The 25,383-nt window shown below is 42.1% G+C and overlaps 1 protein-coding gene across 2 annotated transcripts in view; it reads right to left on the reverse strand.

Moving 5' to 3' along the window:
* The window catches only part of CDC42 (cell division cycle 42), a 50,471-nt gene extending 26,292 nt beyond the window's left edge, over positions 1–24,179 (reverse strand). Inside the window, exon 1 of one of the 2 annotated variants that reach the window (XM_032303357.1) lies at positions 24,083–24,178. The gene's annotated coding sequence lies outside the window, so the exon portion shown is untranslated. Of the gene's footprint in view, positions 1–24,082 lie in introns of both variants that reach the window. The other variant, XM_032303358.1, reaches the window with a different exon arrangement.
* Between the last annotated feature and the right edge of the window lie 1,204 nt (positions 24,180–25,383).

Raw genomic sequence — 25,383 nt, forward strand, 5'->3', positions numbered from 1 at the left:
TTCCACCACAGAGCCACAATAAAACCTCTATCTCTTAGGTTTTTAAATGCTTGAGAAGTCCAATTACCTGTTGAGAATATCAGAACTCAGCCCTTTTAAGTTTTCTAGAGTCCTGGAGCTCTAAATTTGAAGTCATGGAACCCTCTCTGTAGTATCATTATTACTGGCTAGCTGCCCACTAAACTCCACCAGACAATCCAGTCCCTAGGGAAAAGATCTGTATGGGGGAAAAGGAGGCTTCCTAGCTACAGATGCCCCATGCCCAGTGGTTCATTCTAGGCACATACCATAAACAGTGCATGAAAAGATTTGAAGATTAAGTTTTGCTAATAACAAGCATCTTTTGCAAAAGATGTATTTCTCAATTAGATTATAAAACTCGTGTCAAATATTAACAGTAAACAAACTGAATGAAAAGCAAGTTTAAAAAAGTGGAAAAGAAAAATAAACATATAAATAAACAAATAAAGCAAGTAAAATTTTTGGCACTTTCACTGTAGTAAATATAAGTTTTTGGTCTTTCTCCTGAGTTCCTGGTACAGAGCTACTAAAATCCCTGGAATTTCCAAAAGACAGTAGTGAAGTGTCTTTTGTCTTTCATAATGCCCCTTCCATCACAGAAGAGTTTATGCTAAAGTAACTTAGGGTGACAGTACGATGGGGCCCCCAACAGCTTCAGGAAGGGACTGCTCACCAGAAAGATCGAGTGATTAAAGGGCTGGAACTTTACCAACCTCAGCAAGGGGCACTGGGAAGCCCACTGGAGACTGAGCTCCGTGAAAACTCCTGAACAGAGATCTAGAACAAGTTGGTGAACACAAGCATGTGGAGGAGTGTGCCATGCAGAGGAAGGACAAAGTAGCTTTGTGCCCTACCCCCTCCCCACACCTTGTCTATACATCTCTTCCGTTTGACTACTGAGTTTTTCCTTAACAATAAATGAGTAAATGTATTTCGAGTTCTGTGAGTCATTTTAGTGAACTGTCAAACCTGAGGAGGTTCAGGGGAACAGGCTAGGCAAAAGGCCAGACAGAGTGAGCACACCATTTACAACTGGTGCCTGAAATGGAAGCAGTCTTGTGGGATAAGCTCTTAAAACCATGGAGTCTATACTCACTCTTAGAGTCAGTGTCAGAATTGAAGAGACATAAGTGGTATCAGAAAAAAAAGACAGTTTTCACACCAAGGTGAAATACACCAAAAATAATACTGTTTTCATCCTAAATACATTTCACCCTGAAGTAACCCATTTCATACCAAAGATACAGGAAAGAAGAGGCACTACACAAATCAAGACAATAGTGATCCTGAACTTCACAAGCCTTCCTTACCTATCCAATGGTGTGGCTGCAGGATTAGACAAAACAAATAAAATCAGCATCACCCGTCTCTCCTCAATCAAATCAGTCATGTCAGAGAGTATGTTATATAACCTTTTGCTGTAAATTATAGTAGCACATGCAAAGCGTAATATTTTAAACATTTGCCCATGTGACTGTTAAGTAACCCAAAACAAAGTACTCAAACTACAGAGATGTATCCCATGCATTCACATGTATACAGGTCTTCTAACACATCATCTTGTTTGGTTTCCCTATTATACCTACATCATAATTACCTTCCTCCCCCAAAACAAACAATATACTATAAAAGGAATATTTCTAACTTTGAAATAAATGTTAAGCTTCAAACAAAATTTAAGAGAGGTCAATTATGAGTTCACCCGATATTACATAAAGGAACCAAAATAAATAATAAGAACTTTTTTTTAGAATTGAAATACCCTCTCATGAACTAACTTAATCCCATCATTTTGCAGTTATTCTGGCCTAAAAGCAAAGGGCTTATCCCAAAGCCAGATTGTTAACACCCAGGTATCCTGATACTCTTTTCCAACTCTTCAGACTTCAAGCAAATAAAGAACAAACCACATAAACATCATTCTTTTCCAACTTTATAATTTGTTTTCAGAGTCCTCAGTAAACAGCAAATAATCTTAGAAATCTTTGGCATGCATTCAAAAAGCCAAAGCAATACAGCTACTGCTCCAAGTGATTTGCCCTAATTAAAATACGAAAGAAGCTTAATATGATCAACAGTTTGCCTTAGTTTTCAATAGTAAGCATATCCACTCCAATTTGGAAAATAAAATTAGAATTTTGTAAAATATTTTTCAATTACTAAAAAGCAGACAACCCTGTGTTGGTAAAGATAGTCCCCCACCTCCCCCACTCCACCTGGGGGGTCCCTTAGGTCCCTTATACGTCTGGCTGGGTATACTAAGAAATGCAAGGTCCTGACCACCCCACCCAGGCCATGCTGTATGGGTTATGTTCGCAGCGAACGATCTTGAAGAATATAGTAATGTCTCCCTCTAGGACAAAGAGCAGTGTTACTTCCTGCTTGCCATTAAACAGTGGGTTCCCCAAGCTCAACTTGAGCTCCTAAGCTTTGACACAAACCCACTGCATCTCCCCATGGAAGTCTTAGGGGCAAAGAGAAGCAATACAGACACTGATCTGCTGCTGGCTGTGCATTTAGTAATTAAATTCTTTGCCTCTGACCCAGAAGTCTCATGTCTTCAGCCAGCATCCATAGAACAATACCAGGCTAATCTATTAGCTTTAAGGAGAGTAAAATAAAATCCCAAACCTATTTACTTGATTGAACTTTGTGAGACATCATCATTTTGTTGTGAATGTAAGTTTTGTATGTAAATAATAAAGCTTAGTTTCTTACACTAACTACCAGATACATGGTTTTAAATATTTTATTCATTACTTAAATTTTTTCTTTATAGAAAATCCTCTGGAAATAATCTTAAAGTTTTCTTTCTACACCTCTCCTCCACACTCCCAAGCCAGCTAGCACATCTTCTCTAGAAATTGGTTATTTTAGTTTATGTTTCCATCTTCTAGGTGTCTATTTTAACAGGAAAAAATTAGTGAAGGCCAGAATCCTATCATCAGGAAAGGGGGTGAGCATATAAAAATGACGGAAATTATGTATTATTGTTTTGCTTTAAGGTAGTAAAGCTAATAAAATTTTTAACTTAAAGAAAACCTTATTTTGTTCTCTCCTATCCTTGAAAAGCTGTGAATAAATTATTTTCCCCCCAAATTCCACTTAATCACTCCTAGCATTAAGTCATTACAGAAATTTAAAGGACAAAGTCTTCATGGTACATGTCCAAAAGCCCTGTTGCTTTTCTCTTGTTGATTTTCGACAAGACTGGTAGATATTTTACCAAAAAAAGGTCAAAAAAAAAAAAAAAATCAACAGAAGTAGACCCAGTCAGAATATAAGTGATAACAGCACTACTACAGCTTTTCACTGCTATAAGATACTGGGGCTTCTCCTCTAAATGTACTTTTCAGATGCTGCATAAAACAAAAGTACCTTTGGGTTTCTGACAAATACATAGCATCTCGAGTTCTTTGAACAAACGTCTCTCACAGAATGGCTGCAAAACTCCCAGTTATCTCCAGCTGCCGATTAAATGCATCAGTATAGGGGCACCTGTATGGCTCCACTGGTTAAGCGTCCAACTCCTGATTTTGGCGCAGATCATGATCTCATCAGATCTGAGCATGGAACCTGCTTGGGATTCTTGCTCTCCCTTTCCCTCTGCTCCACCTCCTACCACCCTCCCGCCCTCCCCCTCCACCACCGCTTCCCTATACATGCACACTCCCTCAAAAAAAAAATTTTTTTTTAAAAAGGCATTAATAAATGCAGAGTGTCAGATAGCAAATATTAACCACTCATTAAAGCAATTATTCAAATTCCTCCATTTTCTGCCACTTGTGAAAGAAACTGATACATGTGAAATCACAAACTACATTAAGAGAGAAGGGTTCTATGGGTCCTGGGGTAGACAAAACTGAAGCAGCACTCATAAAGATCTTGAGTCTACATGGGAAAAGATGATGTCTTCAGTGCTAGAAGTTTGCTGTGTCGGCTTCATTTATGAAAATGACTTCATTCTAAAATGTCTGATCCAGTAAGAACTCAAGTCCTTATTTTTATGATAAAGTTGAGTTTGCCTCAAATTGGCAAAAACCAAGGGATACTAGCCAGAGTCATCATTTTATATTATACTTGTGACCAAAAAAAAAAAAAGCTTAAAAATTCAAGTAGTAAAGATTTAAATAAGATCATTTTTAAGGGGCGCCTAGGTGGCTCAGTGGGTTAAAGCCTCTGCCTTCAGCTCGGGTCATGATACCAGGGTCCTGGCATCGAGCTCCACATCAGGCTTTCTGCTCAGCAGGGAACCTGCTTCCTCCTCTCTCTCTGCCTGCCTCTCTGCCTACTTGCAATCTCTGTCAAATAAATAAATAAAATCTTAAAAAAAAAAAAAGATATTTTTTAAATTTAACATTTCCAGGGCACCTGGGTGGCTCAGTCGTTAAGCATCTGCCTCCGGCTCAGCTCATTATCCCAGGGTCCTGGGATTAAGCCCCACATCGGGCTCTGTTCGGCAGGAAGCCTGTTTCTCCCTCTCCTACACCCCCTGCTTGTGTTCCCTCTCTCCCTGTGTCTCTCTCTGTCAAATAAATAAATAAAATATTTTTAAATTAATTAATTAGTTGATTGATTAATTTAACATTTCCAAAAAATTTGGTATAACTGAAAAGTATATAATAATGTATAAGAGTATTATTTAATTAGAAGAAAACTTTTTCCTCAAAATATTCAAGACCTGTAAATTAGGGAGGAGAGGAGAGGGACATCCAAAATATATTCTCCAACAAGACAGACAGCGTCGGGATGCCTGGGTGGCTCAGTTGGTTAAGCCGCTTGCCTTCGGCTCAGGTCATGATCCCAGCGTCCTGGGATCGAGTCCCACATCAGGCTCCTAGCTCCGCAGGGAGCCTGCTTCTCCCTCTGACTCTGCCTGCCACTCTGTCTGCCTGTGCTCGCTCTCACTCTCTAACAAATAAATAAATAAAATCCTAAAAAAAAAAAAAAGAAGACAGACAGCGTCAACAGATGAAACTATAGGAGTTACTCCATAGATCATACATTTACAAGACAGTATGTGCTTAACAGTGAGAAAGCCTCTGGGTGTGTTCTCTGTAACAAGAACCACTTCACAGTGTAAACAGGTACTAGTAGTATTGTGTTCAAATTACAATTCCAGGAGGAAAGGCACAACTTGACAAAAAAAAATTTTTTTAGATCCTAAGGTCATGTGCAATAATACCAAAAAACTTTTTTTTTTTTCAAGATTATTTATTTATTTATTTGACAGAGATCACAAGTAGGCAGAGAGGCAGGCAAAGAGAGAGAGAGGAGGAAGCAGGCTCCCGGCTGAACAGAGAGCCCGATGTGGGGCTCGATCCCAGGACCCTGGGATCATGACCTGAGCCGAAGGCAGAGGCTTTAACCCACTGAGCCACCTAGGCGTCCCACCAACAAACTTTTGATAACAGTCTTGATCTACTTTTCCACATAGAAGGGGACTTATGCACTTAACCATCTAGTAAGTACCATCATTATCCTAACCTAGCCTTATCCCTCCTGTGCCTGGAACAAAGTTCAGGTCTCCTTGGAGCAACAACCCTAAGTGGAGTAGCCAGAAAATAAACAAGTAAGTTAACACCTACACCACTCTGTAACATTACTGACACCCTCATATGCAATTTTTCCACTCTGGTCTCTTAATTAAGGGCAGTATCGTTCTATACTCTTGAGAAAAGGCAAGGAGATATTAAACATATTCAAAGTTCCCCTTAGTTTCATGAAAAAGAACAGATAACTATGGGCACCTGACTGACTCAGTCAGTAGAGTATGAGACTCTTGGTATCAGGATGTGGAGTTTAAGCCCCACATTGGGTGTAGAGATTACTTAAAATCAAAATCTTTAAAAAACAACAACAACGGGGCGCCTGGGTGGCTCAGCTGCCTTTGGCTCAGGTCATGATCTCAGGGTCCTGGGATCGAGTCCCGCATCAGGCTCTCTGCTCAGCAGGGGGCCTGCTTCCCTTCCTCTCTCTCTGCCTGCCTCTCTGCCTACTTGTGACCTCTCTCTGTCAAATGAATAAATAAAATGCTTTAAAAAAAAAAAAAAAAGAACAGATAACTAAAGACACCAGCATTTTTGCTTATCCCAAATCTCAAATCTGAATTTGCCACAGCTCTGAAGTCTAGACAGAGAGAAAGAACAGGGAAAAAAACAGGACCAAAATTGTTCAACCAGATTCCAGGCATCTTATTCTGCCCTTCCAATCAACTGCTGATTGCCTGGTACTATTTGAATTATCCAATATGGTGTGTACTTATTTCAAAGTCTAAGCCTTTATTCACATCATCTCTCTAAACCCTGGATGTCAGGCCTTACAACTCCTCCTATTTCTATTCTAGCTTTCCACCCCCAATTCCCACCTTTTCTGAGACACCTTCCCTAACTATTACAGCTATCAAAAACTGCCCTGCCCCAATTCTCTGAACACCCATAGCAAGACCCTTCTTAGTCCTTAGATCTCAATTCATACCCCTCTCCCCTTCGCTTCCCATGCTCTAACTACATACAGGCTTCTTTCTATTCCTCCAATATGCCCTGTCCGTCCTGCAGGTTATTATTGATACTTGCTGGTACTGGTCCCCTGCTCTGAAAGCTGCTGACTTCTTTGGATCTCGGCTCAAATCATCCTCTTCTCAGAAAAGCCTCCCCTGAGCACATTATCCCCAGTAATATCCAGCTTCTGCCCTCCTTACTTCTCTCATATTACCCTGTTTATTTCCTTTACAGTATGGTCATAATCTATAATTACCTTGTTTATTATACTGCAATAAAGGAGACATAAAAAATAAGGAAATCTCTATAAAGGCAGGGCCTCTGCTGTGTTGCCAGAAAACAGTTCAATACGGAACACACAACAGGCCCTTGCTGAACTAATGACTCACAAAACTCCGTACTTGATCATGCTAGTTTTTTTCACGTGTCTATTCTAATAGATTTTAAGCTCCGAAAAACTAGGCTTGCACTTCCCAAGGGACCTAATGCAGTACTGACTTTATATTAAGGGGAAATTTTTTTTAATTAAATTCAAAATAAAAAACTTTTTAAAAACCTTGCTGACTGAAGTTAATAACATGAAAAAAGCATGGGATTTCTGAAGAGAAGCAAATATGGGTTCAAATCTTAGCTCCATTTCAATGTGTGGTCCCAGCAAGTTACTTCACTTCTACACCTCAAATTTCTCATGTAGGCAGTAACATCTAACTTATAAAACCGCCATAAAGAGAAACAATGTATATAAAGCAACTAAATAGATCACTTGGCACAGAATAAACACCTAATATGCCATTCTCATCCCCAACTAAATTTGCAAAACCAAAATGGCCCTACAATAAAGATCAGAACTACAATTGTTCAATGAAATCATCGAAACACTATAAATAAGAGGAAACTCAGAAAAATCCTCACTTCTACTTGACAGGCTTATTTGCTAAATTAATCCTTTCTAAAATCCTCACACTCTGATCTTGAAGAGCAGTTTAAACTAAATGTCATGTTCCTAGTGAGAGGATTCGGAGTGTTACAGAAAGGGTTGTAATCCAACTCTATTTTAAGAAGAGATAAACTAACAAAACTCTACAAGTACTTACTGTAGAATAATGTGCTCAAGGAAGACAATCTAAGAGTAGTAATCAAGCACAGAGGCTTTCAAGTCAGCAGCCCTGAACTCATATCCTCTTCTTGTGCAACTTTGGGCAAGCTAGTCAACCCCTCTAAGGGGTGCCTGGGTGGCTCAGTCAGTTGAGCGTCTGCCTTCACTCAGGTCATGATACCAGGGTTCCAGGACTGAGCCCCATATCAGGCTCTCTGCTCTGCAGGGAGTCTGCTTCTCCCTCTGCCCCTCACCCCTCTCCTCTGCTCGCTCTCTCTCAAATAAACATTAAATTAATTTAGTTAATTAAATTAAATCTTTAAAATGACTGTTTCTCGGGGCACCTGGGTGGCTCAATGGGTTAAAGCCTCTGCCTTCGGCTCAGGTCATGATCCCAGGGTCCTGGGATAGAGCCCCGCATCGGGCTCTCTGCTCGGCAGGGAGCCTGCTTCCTCCTCTCTCTCTCTCTCTGCCTGCCTCTCTGCCTACTTGTGATCTCTCTCTGTCAAATAAATAAATAAAATCTTTTTAAAAAGACTGTTTCTCCATCCATAAAATAAATAGTATTAACATCACAGACTGTAAGAATTAACTGGGTTACTCTTCTGTACAGCACTTTACACTCAAATATGAACTCTTTTTTATCATCATAAAGCAACCCAAATAACCAATCAATTTAGAATCTGATTATCTAGACAATCTTATATAGGAGATTGTGTTTATACTACATCAGAGTGCTAGGTGACAGCCAATCACTTACTCTTCAAAACAAAATCTGGTTTTAGATTAGGACATAATACACAAGGCAAATTTCTGCTTTCAAAACAAGAGAAAAATAAGAAACAAGGCTTCCCCATCTGGGCCAACACCTACCAAAAAAAAATTTTTTTTTTAAGATTTTATTGTTTATTTGACAGAGAGAGAGAGATCACAAGCAGGCAGGGAGGCAGGCAGAGAGAGGAGGAAGCAGGCTCTCCACAGAGCAGAGAGCCCGATGCGGGGCTCGATCCCAGGACCCCGAGATCATGACCTGAGCCGAAGGCAGCGGCTTAACCCACTGAGCCACCCAGGCGCCCAACACCTACCAAAATTTAACATGTACATTCTATGACCAGTAACTCCACTTCTCCAAGTATGCAAAGAGGTAAGCATAGGGATGTTTACCACAGCCTTGCTTACAGGAACAAAAACAGGAGACTACCTACGTGTAAACTAACAAGAGAATGGTACGTTATATCACAAAGAAATATTACACAACTATTAAAAAGAATGAGCCACAGTGCCTGATATAGACAAAACTGTGCCCCCCCCAATTTTTATTGTTGAAGTTCTAACCCCCAGTACCTCAGAATACGACTGACAGTATTTGGAGACAGAGCCTTTAAAGAAGTACTTAAGGTAAAAAATGAGGTCATACTGGTGGGCCCTAACCCAGTATGGCTGGTGTGCTTATAAAGAGATTAGCACACAGACAAAGAGGGAAGACCAGATGAAGACACTAAACGTGTCAGCTACCTACCGCCAAGAAAGAAGCCCTCAAAGGACTAGCCCTGTCAATACTTTGATCTTGGGCTTCTAACCTCCAGGAGTATCAGGAAATAAATTTCTACTATTTAAATCATCTATGGGGCACCTGGGTGGCTGGGTTAAAGCCTCTGCCTTCCGCTCGGGTCATGAACCCAGGGTCCTGGATTGAGACCCACATCGGGCTCTCTGCTCAGAAGGGAGCCTGCTTCCTCCTCTCTCTCTCTGCCTGCCTCCCTGCCTATCTGTGATCTCTGTCAAATAAATAAATAAAATCTTTAATATAAAATAAAATAAAATGCAGGAGCAACCTGGGTGGCTCAGTGGTTAAGCATCAGGCATCAGGCTCCTGCTTCTCCCTCTCCCTCTGCCTGCTGTCCCCCCACTTGTGCTCACTCTGTCAAATAAAGAAAATCTTAAGAAAAAAAAGTTTTTAAAATGCAAAGTACACGGAGCACCTGGGAGGCTTAGTCAGTTAAGCATCGGACTCCTGATTTTGGCTCAGGGTTGTGGGATCAAGCCCCACATCAGGCTCCACTCTCACTGGGGAGTTCACTTAAGATTCTCTCTCTCCCTCTCCATCTATCCCTCTTAAAACATTTGTAACCCCCTTTAAAAAAATAATTCCAGGGGTGCCTGGGTGGCTCAGTGGGTTAAAACCTCTGCCTTCGGCTCAGGTCATGGTCTCAGGGTCCTGGGATCAAGTCCCCCATCAGGCAGGCTCTCTGCTCAGCAGGGAACCTGCTTCCTCCTCTCTCTCTCTGCCTGCCTCTCTGACTACTTGTGAACTCTATCAAATAAATAAATAAAATCTTTAAAAAAAAAATTAAAAAATAATTCCACTTTAGACAATTTATCCAAAATGGATAAAATACTTTATCAAGAAGGGCTCCTGGGTGGCTCAGTCATTAGAGGAGTCTGCCTTCCACTCAGGTCATAACCCCAGTGTCCTGGGATCAAACCCTATATCAGGATCCCTGCTCTTCGAGGAGCCTGCCTCTCCCTTTCCTACTCCCCCTGCTTGTGTTCTCTTGCTATCTCTCTCTGTTAAATAAATAAAATCTTTAAAAAAAAAACTTTATCAAGAAACAATGGAATGTTCTAACAGTAAAATAGTTAATGCAAAAGAAAAGTGATAAAGTAACAATATACCACATGATTAAATGCTTTACATATTAAAAACAGTTGTGAAGACTAACAATATAACACCATGTTATTAAAAATATGTATTACTGGGGCACTTGGGTGGCTCAGTCAGTCAGGCATCCGCCTTCAGTTCAGGTCATGATCCCAGGATTCTGGGATGGAGCCCCAGGTTGAGCTCCCTGCTCGGCAGGGATCCTGCTTCTCCCTGTGCTCCCCTTCCCCCCGACTCATGCTCTCTCTCTCTCTCTCTCAAATAAATATTTTAAAACAAACATGTATTATCACTAATTGTTAAAATTTTGAGTTCTCATGTGTTAAAAAAAAATGCAAAAGGAGTTAAACAGTAGCTGTGTTGGCACATTCGTGGGGGTCAGTTAAAGAACAAGACCCAAGGGATGCCTGGGTGGCTCAGCGGGTTAAAAGCCTCTGCCTTCAGCTCAGGTCATGCACGGTCTCAGGGTCCTGGGATCGAGCCCCGCATCAGGCTCTCTGCGGAGCCTGCTTACCCTCTGTCTCTTCCTGCCTCTCTGCCTACTTGTGATATCGCTCTCTGTCAAATAAATAAATAAAACGTTTTTTTAAAAAATGAAAGAAAGAACGAACAATACCCTAGCACCTAACAGATCTTATCCAATCTTCCCTGCATCAGGACACAAGTTGGGACTTAGAGCATGTTACAATAGGCTTCTGTTCTTCCAAGAAACAACTCTATTAACTGTTAAGTCAGCAAGACATTTAAGCGCTTGTTATAGCACTACACTGGGTAAGACAGAAACCCTGCCTTTAAAGGCCTTCAAAACATTTCAATAATTTACTGAATGCCTACTCTGTGCCAAACACTATGTTAAATAGCTTTACACACATCATATATCACATCATGTATTTTACTGGTTATAAGCATTACAGAGGAACACAGCTATAGCAGTATGACTGCTACAAAATCACACTATAAACTACAAGTGCCACAGATTTTCAAGTGAGTAATGATAAATATGGGAGAGTGGTCTAGAAGAATGTAAGAATAAATCTCTTGCTAAATGGAGTATGGGCAGAAAGAGTACAAGCAGTGCCAAATAAATAAAATCTTAAAAAAAAAAAAAAAAAAAGGGACGCCTGGGTGGCTCAGTTGGTTGAGCAGCTGCCTTCGGCTCAGGTCGTGATCCCAGCGTCCTGGGATTGAGTCCCGCATCGGGCTCTTGCTCCGCAGGAAGCCTGCTTCTCCCTTTGACTCTGCCTTCCACTCTGTCTGCCTGTGCTCGCTCTCGCTCACTCTCTCTCTGACAAATAAATAAATAAAATCTTAAAAAAAAAAGAGTACAAGCAGTGCCAACGTGCAAAGTGGAAGAAACAAAAAAACTGGGGAAGTCCAAGTCATACAGACTCTGAAAACTAAGCAGAGGAGTTTTCATTTAACCCGGTGGGAAATTCATGAAGAACACCTTTGTTTTAGAAAATCAATCCTGTACCTGTATTCCAAGGTGGACTGCCAAAGGTAACCAGATAAAGCAAAAGAACTCAGCTAAGAAACTACTTTAATAATGAAGGATCTGCATGAGGGGAGAAGCATGGAAAACGAGTAGAAATAGTTGATGGGTTTGGGACTGGAAGATGGGTTTAAGGAGATGGCAAATTATGAGGAAGTTTTTTAGTTTAGGAAATTAGAGGACTGGTTTGTACCACAAATGGAGAAGTTAGAAGAAGAAACCTTACTGTCAGGCTGTCTGTTCTTAAAGCCCTCTTGTAAGAAAACACATAATAGCCTTTTCACAATCAGTACACAGTAATTTGGTCCTAAGTCTATCAAGGATGAAATCATGTGCCAGCCTGTATCAGAAATCCCACATACAAGCATACACTGGCTGCAAAAAATAAGTCACTCTATTATCAAGGCAACAACACACACTATAAAATGAATGACAAACTGAGAATCTTTCTCTCAAGAAATCACCAAATGAGATGCCAACTACAAAACTGACCATGACTTCCTTTGTTACATCTGATGTGGCAGAGTTACCTTCATTCAGATTCTCAGACAATCTGTCTTATAAACCACAAGCCGCACTTTAAAAGAACAAGAATACCAAGACTCTAAATCAAAAAAGTCTACCAATTTTGATGTAGATTTATTGTTAATGGGGTGAACTTCGACAGACGCATTCAACCATATACTTCAAGGCACAGTGTGACAAACATTAGGCACCGCTGTAACATCCGCACCAAAATCCAGGACGGTGCAGGGCTCCTGGCATGAGCGCAGGCATTTCAGTTTGGTTGTACAGAAGATTAAGTGTATTTTATCCACTCTCAGCATGAGAAATAAAAACAAGAAAGAGAGAGTTGCGAATACTCTGAAAAATAACCAGTATAAGTTGGCTACAAATCTGCCTTTTCAAGAGCACCTGAAACCAAAAGCAACACCATCAAAGCACAAACTTCTATTTTAACCATCAACTACTTCTATGGTTAATATACACATACACCGTATCTTGGAAAACTAAGCTACTAAAACAATACTCCAAACGCATTACGAAATACACTTGCTTCATGTTCATTTTTAAAGATTTCCTATAAACTTAAGCACAGTAGTACTTGTTGCGGATTGAAAGTGGTTACAATTGCTCCCTCTAGAATGTTCTTGCCTGGAAAGCTCATTTAGTCATCCCCACAGGTCTCTGCTTGAAAGTCATTTTGGAGAACTCCTCTTATTTTTTTTTTAAAGATTTTATTTATTTGGGGGCGCCCGGGTGACTCAGTTGGTTAAGCGGCTGCCTTCGGCTCGGGTCATGATTCCAGGGTCCTGGGATCGAGCCCCACATCGGGCTCCCTGCTCAGCAGAGCCTGCTTCTCTCTCTCTCCCTCTCCCTGCCGCTCTGCTTACTTGTGCTATCTCTCTAGCTCTCTGTCAAATAAACAAATATAATATTAAAAAAAAAAAAAGATTTTATTTGACAGAGAACACAAGGAGGGGGAGGGGGCGAGGGAGCAGCAGGCTCTTGGCTCATGCCTCTGGTGGGGCATGACCCCAGGATCATGACCTGAGGCAAAATCAGATGCTTAAGCCACTGAGACACCCAGGTACCCCTCGTCTATCTTATTTCAAATTGCAACCCAAGTTATACCAAACTCTGAAGCATTCCACTGCACCCGACCACCAGCTCCCCCACAATTATCCTCCCCCTTTTTTTTTTTCCCCCAAACAAGAATGTCCAACTCACACATTATGATGTAAATCATGAGGGCACAATTTTGTTTGGACCTATTTCATTCACTGCTTTATCCCCAATCCCTGAACAGTGACTGATAGAGCAGGCACTCAAAGAATTGTTGAATCCATAAATTTAATAAGATACTATGGGTGAGCAATGCAGCAGATCAAAAAACTTGTTCTTTGTACTCAGAATATCCCCCTTTAATGGGTCCTCTAGGCTCCTAAACCCTCTTCTGTTACTATCTGGATAAAGAACCAAAAACAAAGAAAAATTTAGTTGCTACCCTTCTGAAGAGAAAACTATTTTTTTTTTTTTAAGATTTTCTTTCTTTATTTGGCAGAGAGAGCACGTGAGCACAAGTAGGGAGAGCGGCAGGCGGAGGGAGGGAAAAGCAGGCTTCCCACTGAGCAGGGAGCCCACATACTGGATCCCAGGACCCACGAATCACGACCTGAGCCAAAGGCAGCCACTTAACCAACTGAGCCACCCAGGTGCCCTAGAAAACCCATATTCCCAAGGCATAAGTCAAGTCCACAACCTGAACTAGCTGAAATAGTTAACACAAGTATCTGAAGCCACCCAGTATTATTTCCAGGGAATGCCATGTCCTGTTCCAAGAATGCCTAATTCTACCAACTTTTAAACTAGAAAACAAACAAACAAACAAAAAATTCCTAAAAAAGCAGCATCCCTAAGAATTATGTATATCACATTGTGACTGCAACTGTAGCACAGTGAAATAGTTAATGTACATCTTACACTCAGTAGTTTTAGATAACAAAAATGTCCAGTCTAATTTTGGAACAATTCACTTACATTTAAATTAATTGAAAGTGTGGGGCACCTGGGTTGGCTCAGCAGGTTAAGCCTCTGCCTTCAGCTCAGGTCATGATCTCAGGGTCCTGGGATCAAGCCCCATATTGGGCTCCCTGCCCAGCAGAGATAATAAACTAAATAATTAATAAATAAATAAATAAACTGAAAGTATATAATGAACTTAAGGAATCACAAGACTGCCAAAAAAATTATCTCCATAATTTAGGTCTTCATAAAAATCTTTACTACTGATTAGTTCTATTTTAAAAGCTGTTTCTATGTATTGTTTCTTTTTTTAGATAGATTTTTACTTTTTTAATATTTGTAAAGAATCATCTCATTTTCATATTAAAAATAGAGACTGAGGGGCGCCTGGGTGGCTCAGTGAGTTAAGCCTCTGCCTTAGGCTCAGGTCAAGATCCCAGGGTCCTGGGATGGAGCCCCACATCCGGCTCTCTGCTCAGCAGGGAGCCTGCTTCCCCCTCTCTCTCTGCCTGCCTCTGCCTACTTGTGATCTCTCTCTGTCAAATAAATAAATAAAATCTTTAAAAAATTTAATTAAAAATAAATAAATAGATAGATAAATAAGAGAGAGACTGAAATCAAGAAAGAAAGATTTGTATTTTATAGGAGCAAAAATGATACTAATTTCTCCAAATGAAAGTAGCAAAGGTAAAGAATCTGGCTTCAACAGAAACAAACTTTTTTTTTAAAGATTTTATTTATTTGGCAGAGAGAGAGAGATCACAAGTAGGCAGAGAGACAGGCAGAGAGAGAGGGGGAAGCAGGCTCCCCACTAAGCCAAGAGCCCATTGCGGGGCTCAATCCCAGAACCCTAAGATCATGACCTGGGCCTAAGGCAGAGGCTTAACCCACTGAGCCACCCAGGCACCCAGAAAACAAACTTTTTTCTCTTTAACACATGTCACATCCAGGACATGAATTAATTTTGCCCCTGAAGAAAATGTACTCAATTACTAAAAAAATAGTAATTTTTTTTTAAGAAAGAAGACAGCCCAACCTAAGTACCTAACCCTTACGTGGACATGTAAAGTTCTATCTAGCTACATCTTTCCCCTCTCTCCCATTTCTGGGGTGACTAGCAACACAGTTTTAAGTGAAATGATTTTTCTTGACTCTGATTTAACTAGAGCCAAGGACAAGTTTTTAGGAAAATATACCTTCACTCCCACATAATAGATACAACCCGGGAGAAAAAAGAAAACATTCATCTAAAAGATAGGATCCCAGGTAGGGGTTTTTCTTGGGGGCAGGGATGGGCAGCATGTGTGAAAAGGGAGAGAAAGCGAAAGAAATGTCAAACAGTAAAATACAAAGACTTTGCAGATTATTGTACAAACTCCTAAAAAAACTTAACTTTTCACATATGTGAACAATTTTTTTTTTAAAAAGTCAGACAGAAAGTCTTTGAACCATAAATAAAATAGTTATGAATTCTAGGACTTTCAGGGGGCACCTGGGTAGCCCAGACAGTTAGGCCTCTGCTTTCGGCTCAGGTCATGATCTCAGACGGAGCCCCACATCAAGCTCCCTGCTTGGCCACGAGCAGGCTTCTCCCTCTCTCTCTGCCCCTCCCGCTGCTCATGCTCTCTGTCTCAGTTCCTCTCTCTCAAATAAATAAAATCTTTTAAAAAATAAAAGTTATGAATTCTATGACTTTCAGAATATTAAAATGTTGGCTTGAAACTACTGCAAGCTTTTCAGAATATTGGACAACAGTCAAATACAGTTAAGTAGGATCACTGATCCAAGAACAGAAGAAACTGGAGATCATGACCCCCGTTTCAGAGTATTCCCTCGCAGCCATTGGACAATCACTTCCCCAGTTCCTAATACTGGTCTGCTTCTCCCTTCCAATACCTTGCCCCAATTTTAAGTTGAGATGGAGCTACTTGCCCAGAGAACCCCCAAGATGTGTTTTAAATATAACATACTCCGTTCAATCCCAAGAATGCAACACCTCTTGAGTGGGGCTTCATACACACCAAGAACAGATCATCCATGGCCTCTGCTGAAGTTTCTACCATTCATGTGTCTCAGGAACTTGAGAAAACTGTTCCCATTTTTCTATCCACAGCGAGCATTGTTTGGCCACACCAACAGTCCCTGAATCTAATGGAAATTAATAAACTACCAGATACCACATCTCCCAGTCCATTTTCTCAAAATGGGGTGAGGGGATGTCCATCAAACAAGTTTCCAGGAATTTCCAAGATGGGGCTATAGTAACTACAGTTTCCTACTTGATGCCACTCTCCTGGAAATATCCCTCAGGTATTCCAAAACACACTAGAAAAACACAGTAATTTACTCTTAAAATTAAAATTATCCCCTACCCCCATTTCTACTGGTTTATGAACTCTCAGAATCATCTAACATTCCCTTTGGCCCTGTGGTGACCAGAGCAAAAAAATAATATGACCTAAAATAGTCAAACATTTCCATAGCTTATATTTTGTAATATTTATTCTACTTGGACACTTTCTTAAATACATGAGGGCATTAGATATTGATTTAAGCCCTAGTACTCTAGTATGCACAGGAACTATTCATTTTTTTTCTTAGTTATCTGCTAAATGAAAATCTACATTCTAAAATCTATAGTCTAAGGCATCTGGGTGGCTCAGTCAGCTGAACGTTGGAACTCTTCATTTTGGTTCAGGTCATGATCTCAGGGCAGTGAGACTGAGCTCTCCATCAGGCTCCATGCTCAGCATGGATTCTGCTGGAGAGCCCCTCGCTCCTCCTCTGCCGCTGCCCCTCCCCCCAGGGTCACGTGCATGCTCTCTCCGTAAAAATATATATAAAATCTACTACTTTATTTAAAACCTGTTAATCTCGGGGCGCCTGGGTGGCTCAGTGGGTTAAAGCCTCTGCCTTCGGCTCAGGTCATGATCCCAGGGTCCTGGGATCGAGCCCCACATTGGGCTCTCTGCTCAGCAGGGAGCCTGCTTCCTCCTCTCTCTGCCTGCCTCTCTGCCTACTTGTAATCCCTGTCTGTCAAATAAATAAATAAAATCTTAAAAAATAATAATAATAATAATAATAATAAAACCTGTTAATCTCAAATTCCAAAATAAATATATAGTTTTCTGGGAATCAGTGATATATAGATGGTTTAAATCCACTTCAAAAGATTATAAAATTAAACTCCTCTCAAGCAGCATTCAGTTAGTAAATACTACAGTGAGGCTGTATAATGAAAATCCCACAAATACCAACAATTACTTGTTAAGAAAGTTTATTGAATTACTTCCCATTCCTCTTTATCTGCTTTTTTTTTTTTTAAGATTTTTTATTTATTTATTTGACAGAGAGAAATCACAAGTAGATGGAGAGACAGGCAGAGAGAGAGAGAGGGAAGCAGGCTCTCTGCCGAGCAGAGAGCCCGATGTGGGACCCGATCCCAGGACCCTGAGATCATGACCCGAGCCGAAGGCAGCGGCTTAACCCACTGAGCCACCCAGGCGCCCCCATCTGCTTTTTTGAAAGACTTTGTTTACTAGAGCATGAGAGAGAGAGAGAGAGATCGTGGGGAGTGGGGAGGGGAAGCAGGCTCCCTGGAACGATGGGGCCACGACCTGAGCCACCCAGGCGCCCCAACTCTTCATCTGCTTTTAAACAGATTTCGAAGCAAACCAAAATTACAAATACCCTCAAACTGCTTATCAACAAAACAAATGGATTTTGCTGAAACCTCACTTATGCTTTCTTCTATGAGAAATTTTCTCATACTCCTTAACAAGAACTAACACAGTCTTCTTGTATTCTAACTCCCAGTTCTCCCCCTGGTTTCATTTTCTCTTCATTTGGTCTGTTCTCGATCTCTTCTGCTCCCATAAGGAGCAGCAAACAGTGATAATCTTTTTACCTGAAAAGGATGGCTGTGCCTTAATATCCAACACTAGATGGCTTCATACTGCCACCTGAAGCAGAATGGACACAGATGCATCTGAGACACTGGTCCCAGCTCTCCTGGGGTCTCAACTTGTCCAGCCAGCCAAGAGGAGCCTCATCCATTCACTTCAGTGTGGCATTATGAATAATTTTCTATGTATGCCTTGATTTGAAAAGGATTAGGAAACACTTCTCTAAAGCATATACTACAAAAGGATAGTACTGGGGGATTTCTCCTACACCAAACAGTTTAAGAAAAAGTTATTAGAAAAAAAAATTCAATCTAGTCCTTTAAAGAAAAGGATGGTAGCTAAATAGGACTAGATTTTAGTTATTAGAATTTTCTCTTGGGATTAGAAATATGGTTAATTTCAAGAACGAGAACAGAAAATATTTGTTACATTTCACCAGCTAAACACCAGCTTTGTAGCCCACCTGTTTTCATAACCAACTATTAAAGGAATCATCCTGATCATATGCTCTTCCAAACAATGCTTTCAATAAAACATCATTTGAGTTCAAATGTGTAACTGATATTCTAAACTGGAACTTATGATTACTTAGTACTAAGCGGGCAAAGGTACTTTTAACAACTTTACACTCCTCACAGTGAGCACAGACATGAGGCGATTCTACACAACAGGTAAGACACTGTAACTCACTTCTTTTTTTTTTTTTAAAGATTTTATTTATTTGTCAGAGGGGGAGGGGAGAGAGCACAAGCAGGGGGAGCGGCAGGCAGACAGAGATAGCAAGCTCCTCGCTGAGCAAGGAGCCCCCACGTGGAACTCGATCCAGGGACCTCAGGATCACAACCCAACCCAAAGGCAGATGCTCAACCAACTGAGCCACCCAGGCCCCTATAACTCACTTCTTTACAAGCCAAACCAGTTTCGCCTACTCTCAGGTTAGGATCCTTGCAATAAATTCTGGTACACTGCCTAAAAGAAAGCAGTTCATACTTAAGTAGGAGGAAAAATAAAAATAAAAAATAAAAATAAAGTCCCCAACGCTGTTTCTGAAATCCCTCAAGACATCCTGCTAGCAGTCCTAAAGAGGATGCTTCAAACTTTAACGTGCATAAAAATCATGTGGGTATCTTGTTAAAATGCAGATCCTGATTCAGTGGGACTGGGATGGATCTCCAAGGTGATCTTGTGTTGCTGGTCCACAGTCCACACACTGTATTTGACTTTACAACCTCGTTTATGTAACCCTGGTTAAGAGAGTGGACAAAAACTTAAGGCAGGCAACAATCTCCACTTCATTTAATAATTTTTATGGTTTCATGACATTAATCTGGGGGATGGTGGTTACTAAACTTTTGATTTGGGGGAAAACCCAGCTCCTCACACATGAGGGCCTGAGAGAGGCTGCAGTAATAAAAGAACACACACCTAGTATGTCCCAGGGAATTGTCTTAAGTACTCCACACAGATTAACTGATCTGACTCTCAAAACAACACTGTGAGGTCAGGACTTCTGCTGGCCCTGTTTTACTGAAGGTAAACCTAAGTCACGAAGACATTACTCAAACTGCACGTAGATAATATATGGTAGGATTTGAATCCAGGCAGTCTGGTTCTAGAGTCTACACCTTTAATTATGATACCAGCAGTAGAGCTCCCAAGACAGCAAAATTAAGATGGCAAACCAAAATGGCTTACTTTTGGAGAACATGAGGCAGGAGTTAAAGAACTGAGTGGGCAACAGAGGTGACAGATGACCAATCATTGGTGAATCCCAGGACTTAACAATACAGTTTTTTCCTGTATTAGAAACTACTGTGGACTTCAGCATAATAGCTAAGTATTTCAGAAATATTCTCTACAGTATTTTTTGGTAATGTTTTATTTTTCTGGGAGAGAGCACGCACTCAAGTGGGCGAAGGGATAGAAAGAAAGAAAATCTGAAGCAGACTATGCATTGACCGCGGGGCCCCCTGTGCAGCTCAATCTCACCACCCTGATACCTTGACCTGAGACAAAATCGAGTCAGATGCTTAACAGACTGAGCCACCCAGGCGTCCCTACAATATTTTTTTAAAAGAAGGAAAACACCTGGTTTCAGGGGTCCTTGGCTGGCTCAATCAGTACAGCATACAGCTCTTGATCTTGGAGTTGTGAGTTCGAGCCCCACACTGGGTGTAGACATTACTTAAAAATAAAATCCTGAGAAAATTAAAAAATTAAAAACAAAACACACCTGGTTTAACCTCATGCAATAAACATTCTAAGACCAATGTCCCAGGGGCAACTAGTTAAGAAAGAGTTTTAACATCCAGGAATTTCACAGCAGCAGCAGCAAACATAACTGAAATAACAAGTAATGAAAATTGCTTTAGCAAAAATATTTTGGACTAAAAGGATGAGTAACTGAAAGCAGAAACTGGTAAGGGACAAAGCCTAGTATGACCAGAAATGTGATACTGTTAAGCAGAGTGAAGTAAGTGGCAAAAATAAGCAGCTAAAGCCAACAACGAAAAGAAAAAAGCAAACATCAAAGTCTAAATAATTTTTAGGAGAATAAGAACAGATCATCAGAAAAACTTTCTAAGCGATGGTGAACAGTCCAGACAGTACAGCTGTGGAAGGCACTGGACTAAACAGAGGGCTAACATCAAGCAGAGTAGATTAGTAATCCTCACTTCAAGGAGCCTCCATATGGATATGGCTGACCAAGCACAAGTCTCAGGAAACACAGTAAACACGCCTATGGAATATGCAGAAAGAAAATGTTAACCCTCAGACACCATTAAATTCATTCATTTGACAAACATTTCTTGAGGCCTACTATGTATCAGGCACTATTCTAGGTGCTAGAGATACAGGGGTGTCCATGGCAGGTCAAAGTCCTGCTCTCATATCACTTACATCCTGGTGGGGGACACTAAAAGATTTGAAAGAGAACACTGAATAAGACACTATCATAAAAGCCTAGAATGAAGTCCTCTGATATCAGAGGATACATGAAAGAACTATTTATGGGACATAAGTTAACAAAATAGTAATCCCTCCTTCCCCTGCAGAGGAAGCCCTTACAGACTGACGTGTTCCTTATCCTCTCAGAAAGACCCCAAAAACACTAAAGAAATACATCTAAAATGTATCTGTAAATAAAAGGACAATCTGACTTTTACTCCCAGGAATGCCTATAAATACTACTTCTAGAAAGGCAGAATAAACTGTACTTCAAACTTTTCTAAATGTGACACTCTTGAATCAAAACATTTTATTAGGGGCGCCTGGGTGGCTCAGTGGGTTAAAACATCTGCCTTCGGCTCGGGTCATGATCCCAGGGTCCTGGGATCGAGCCCCGCGGGGGACCTGCTTCCCCCTCTCTCTCTGCCTGCCTCTCTGCCTACTTGTGATCTCTCTCTCTCTGTTGAATAAATAATTAAAAAAAAAAAAAACATTTTATTAGTGTAACCATCTTAAAAATAACCTAGAAATGTTTTTCTAATAAACCATAAAGTTCTAAGCAGAAAAAGTATCTGAATAAAGGAAAACCAATCTTGAAATTACAGAAAATGTCAAGATTTGGTCTTGTTGGGTTTTGGGTTTTTTTTTTTTCCTTGACAGAGACAGAGAGTCACAAGTAAGCAGAGAGGCAGGCAGAGAGAGAGTGGGAAGCAGGCTTCCTGCTGATCCCAGGACCCTGAGACCATGATCTGAGCCAAACACAGAGGCTTAACCCACTGAGCCACCCAGGTGCCCCAGTTGCAATGGTCTTGTTGGGCTTTAAGAATTTCACAGATGTTTAAGCCCTAACCTCCACTACTCTAACATCGGTCTTAGACTCCCGAAAAACCAAGTTTAACTGAATACACATTTTGGCCAGAAACACTTTAAATGGATGTGATACCTCCCAGGTCTTGAAGAAATGACTAGAAAACCGCTCATTTTTAGTGGAACTATCAATCTCTTATCCTTGCCTCAGTTTAAATATTGTAAGTTTAAACATTCTGCTATATTTTAAAAGGAATGATGCAAATTGGTGTATGTATATTTAAACTTCTTTAATGGAGAAGTCTCAAGAAACAATGCAACAGGAAGTGTTTTAAAACAAAATACCACATTATGACAGATGTATTTCAGAAGATCCAAGCCCAATACCTATCCAATCATCTACAACACCTACACAACACAGAAAAGTTGATTTAAACCTACTTCTTTAAAGTGTTTCTTAACAAGCGATGTTCTATCTACACACAAGAAAAACAATGGGAAAGTACTTGTTCCAACATGAACTACCCTTATTACAATACCATTACATAATGGGCTCTGATTTGCTTTACAATGCTAACATTTTTCTGTGCTATATCCCCAGAATCAATGAAGGATATACAACTGGGGATGTACCTAATATTCTGAGGAACAAATACTGTGATCCAAAAGTCTGAAAATAGATACTGATGTGTTTTTGGTTAAAAATCCAAAATTCGTTTTTAATTACAAAATTAAATTGTCTAGCAAACAAAGGTAAAGTGTAAAACAAACTGATTCTCTTTCCACCACACCCTTGCCACAAAAAGCACACGTGAGCCAACTTGGGTCTGTACTGTGCATTGCTAAGTCATAAGGGAGAAGTTAAAACAGTCTGGAAAAGTCATTTTGGACCAAAGAAATTCTCCCACAAATCACTTCATTCAACTGCAAAGGGATCTTTCAAGTTACTGCCTACACAAGTGGCTGTAGGTGTTGTCTTACGCTATACTCCCGAGAACAAGCTAATCTTGAGATTTTAAACCTTCTTTCTAGATGCCTTTGAGACAGCCAAAAGATTTCAAAGGATCGTCTATGAACACGATGCGCTGGGAAGCAGGCAGGATGTGCCACTGAGTGCCTGAGGCTGCAAAACGCTGTCTTCATTCGGTGAGTCCCTGACTTGTAGGAGTTAAAACTCTCACCCCTTATACTGCGATGACGTAATCCTCCACACTGCATTTCTCTTGGACTTAAAGGGGAGGAAAAAACAAATGAACAAAGAAAATTTCACCCTTATAAGAGGAATTAAGCAAGCGGCAGAACGACAGTTTCGAGAGGTGGTTAGGTAACTCCCTGAAAGGGAAGCTTCAGCTGAATAAGCAGGGAGAACTGGAGAAGCAAACGGAAATGGTGCTAGAAACTCAACCTAAGGGCCGGAATAAAAGAGCCTGGAGAAACAGAGACCCGGCCCACCCGACCAGGCGCCGCCGGGCCGCGGAGCCGAGGAGGGAAGCGCGTCGCAGGCACAGCCCAGGGCAGTCCGCGAGCCGCCCCCTCCCCGGACGCCACTTCCCCGCGGCGCTGGCGATTCCGCTCCCCTCCCCCAGCCCGCCGCAAAATGTCCGCGGCGGCGCCGGGAGAAGCAGGAAGTCCAAGCCGGGGCGCAGGGGGCAGACCCGGCCCGGGAGCCCGAGCCACCCGCGAGCGGCTCCGCGGCCCCTGCCCTCCGCGTCCCGGCCCGTCGCCCGTCCTCGGAGCCTGCGGGGCCGGGCCGAGGGGGAGAGGGCCCCAGACCGCCGGGATGGGTGTGACCCCTTCCTTCCGCCGCTGTCCGGTGACAGCCCGTCCCTGACCGCGCCCTCGGGCCGGCACCCTGCGCCCGGGCCGCGCACCTCTCGGCAGCCGAGCGCCCCCGCCTGCCCCGCCGCCACCCTCTCCCCTCCGCTCCCCGACAGAACCCGGACCTGTGCTCGCCCGGACGGCGCCGCGCGAGCCGGGCACCCCTCCCCGCGCCCCGCGCTCCCAGGGTTCCCGGGATCCCAGAGGCGGGGAGTCCCCGCGGACGGGGAGACGGCGCGGGCCGCGCAGCGGGGACGGGACGATGGGGAACCCGCTCCCGCGGGGAGCCTCGGGCCCCGCACTCACCTCAGCTTCTCCGCCGGGGCGTTGGCAGCACTGCGCGGGGTCTCCTCGGCTGCCGGACAGGGGCACGCGCCTGACGTCAGCACGCAGGGGACGCAGGGTTGGGTGCCCGCGGAAGAGGGCGGGGCCCGGAGGCGAGTCCTGGCGGAGCGGTTGGAGGCGGGGCCTGAGTTCCTTCCCTCCCCCCACGCCCGGGTCTGGCCCGTTACCGCGCACGCGCCGACCAGCACGGCTCGCTAGTTCGCTGCTAAGCTCCGCCCCTCTTTCTCCGACGGTTATGTTTGTAATGATGCTACAAACTATCATTTGCAGAGCGCTGCCACTAACAATGCTTTTGTTCCTTTCAGCCTTGTGAAGCAAAATATTATCATCCCTATTTTGCAAAAAAAGACGGAGTTTAAAAAAAAAAAAAAAAGACGGAGGCTTTCACTTGCCTGGGGGTGATGACTTGCCTGAGACCACCTCCCTACCCCCAGGCCTGCATGGGTCCTCCGTGGCGCGCTATGCTTCTCATCTCCCTACAACACACTGTCCCTCGTTCCAGGCACTTTGGCAGCCTTTTGGTTCTGGGACTTCCTCCCTGCTACAAGGCCTTGCACTCTCCGTTTCCCCTGGCTTCCTCTTCAGCAGCCTTTGGTTGGCTCTCGGCCCTCACATGTCACTGCCTTCCTGATCACCCTATCCTCACAGCACCTGTTTATCATCTGTCTTCCCTGCTAGTGTGCAGGCTTCGGGAGAATAGGAACTCTCAATCTTAGTCTCAGATGTTTCCCAGTGTTACAGGAAAATCACTTATCTTAATAATACTTCATTTGCTGGTGACTACCTCAGCTACTTGGCCAATAAAGACACCTATTTCCAAAACATCTGATACAATAGTCATATTTCCTTCTGGGCTTTTCAATTACACAAGAAGAATAATTACATTTTTGAGTGTTTACTATAGGCATGTTGCTAACAGCTTTGCGTGTAATAGTAGATAATGTAATGCTCACAACTACTCTATCAGTTAAGAACCATTATTGTTCTTTTTTGATGAATGAACCGAGGCTCAGAAACGTTAAGGAAGTTGCCCAAGGTTGCCAAGCCAGGCAGTGGCACATTTGGAACTTGGACCCAAGGGGCTGGCTCTTATTGATCAACTACCCAGAAGGTGATTACAGAGAAATCAGAATATAAGCTTCAGCTGTGGTTCTATCCCTACTGACACAAAATAGTAACAATGTGGTGTACATCTTCCCAGATAGAGATGGAGAGAGGTGTATATACATTTATTGCACAAAAACTGATTGTACTGTTTTTGT

This window comes from Mustela erminea, chromosome 10 (genome assembly GCF_009829155.1).
Source record: "Mustela erminea isolate mMusErm1 chromosome 10, mMusErm1.Pri, whole genome shotgun sequence".
In the NCBI taxonomy this organism is placed as follows: domain Eukaryota; kingdom Metazoa; phylum Chordata; class Mammalia; order Carnivora; family Mustelidae; genus Mustela; species Mustela erminea.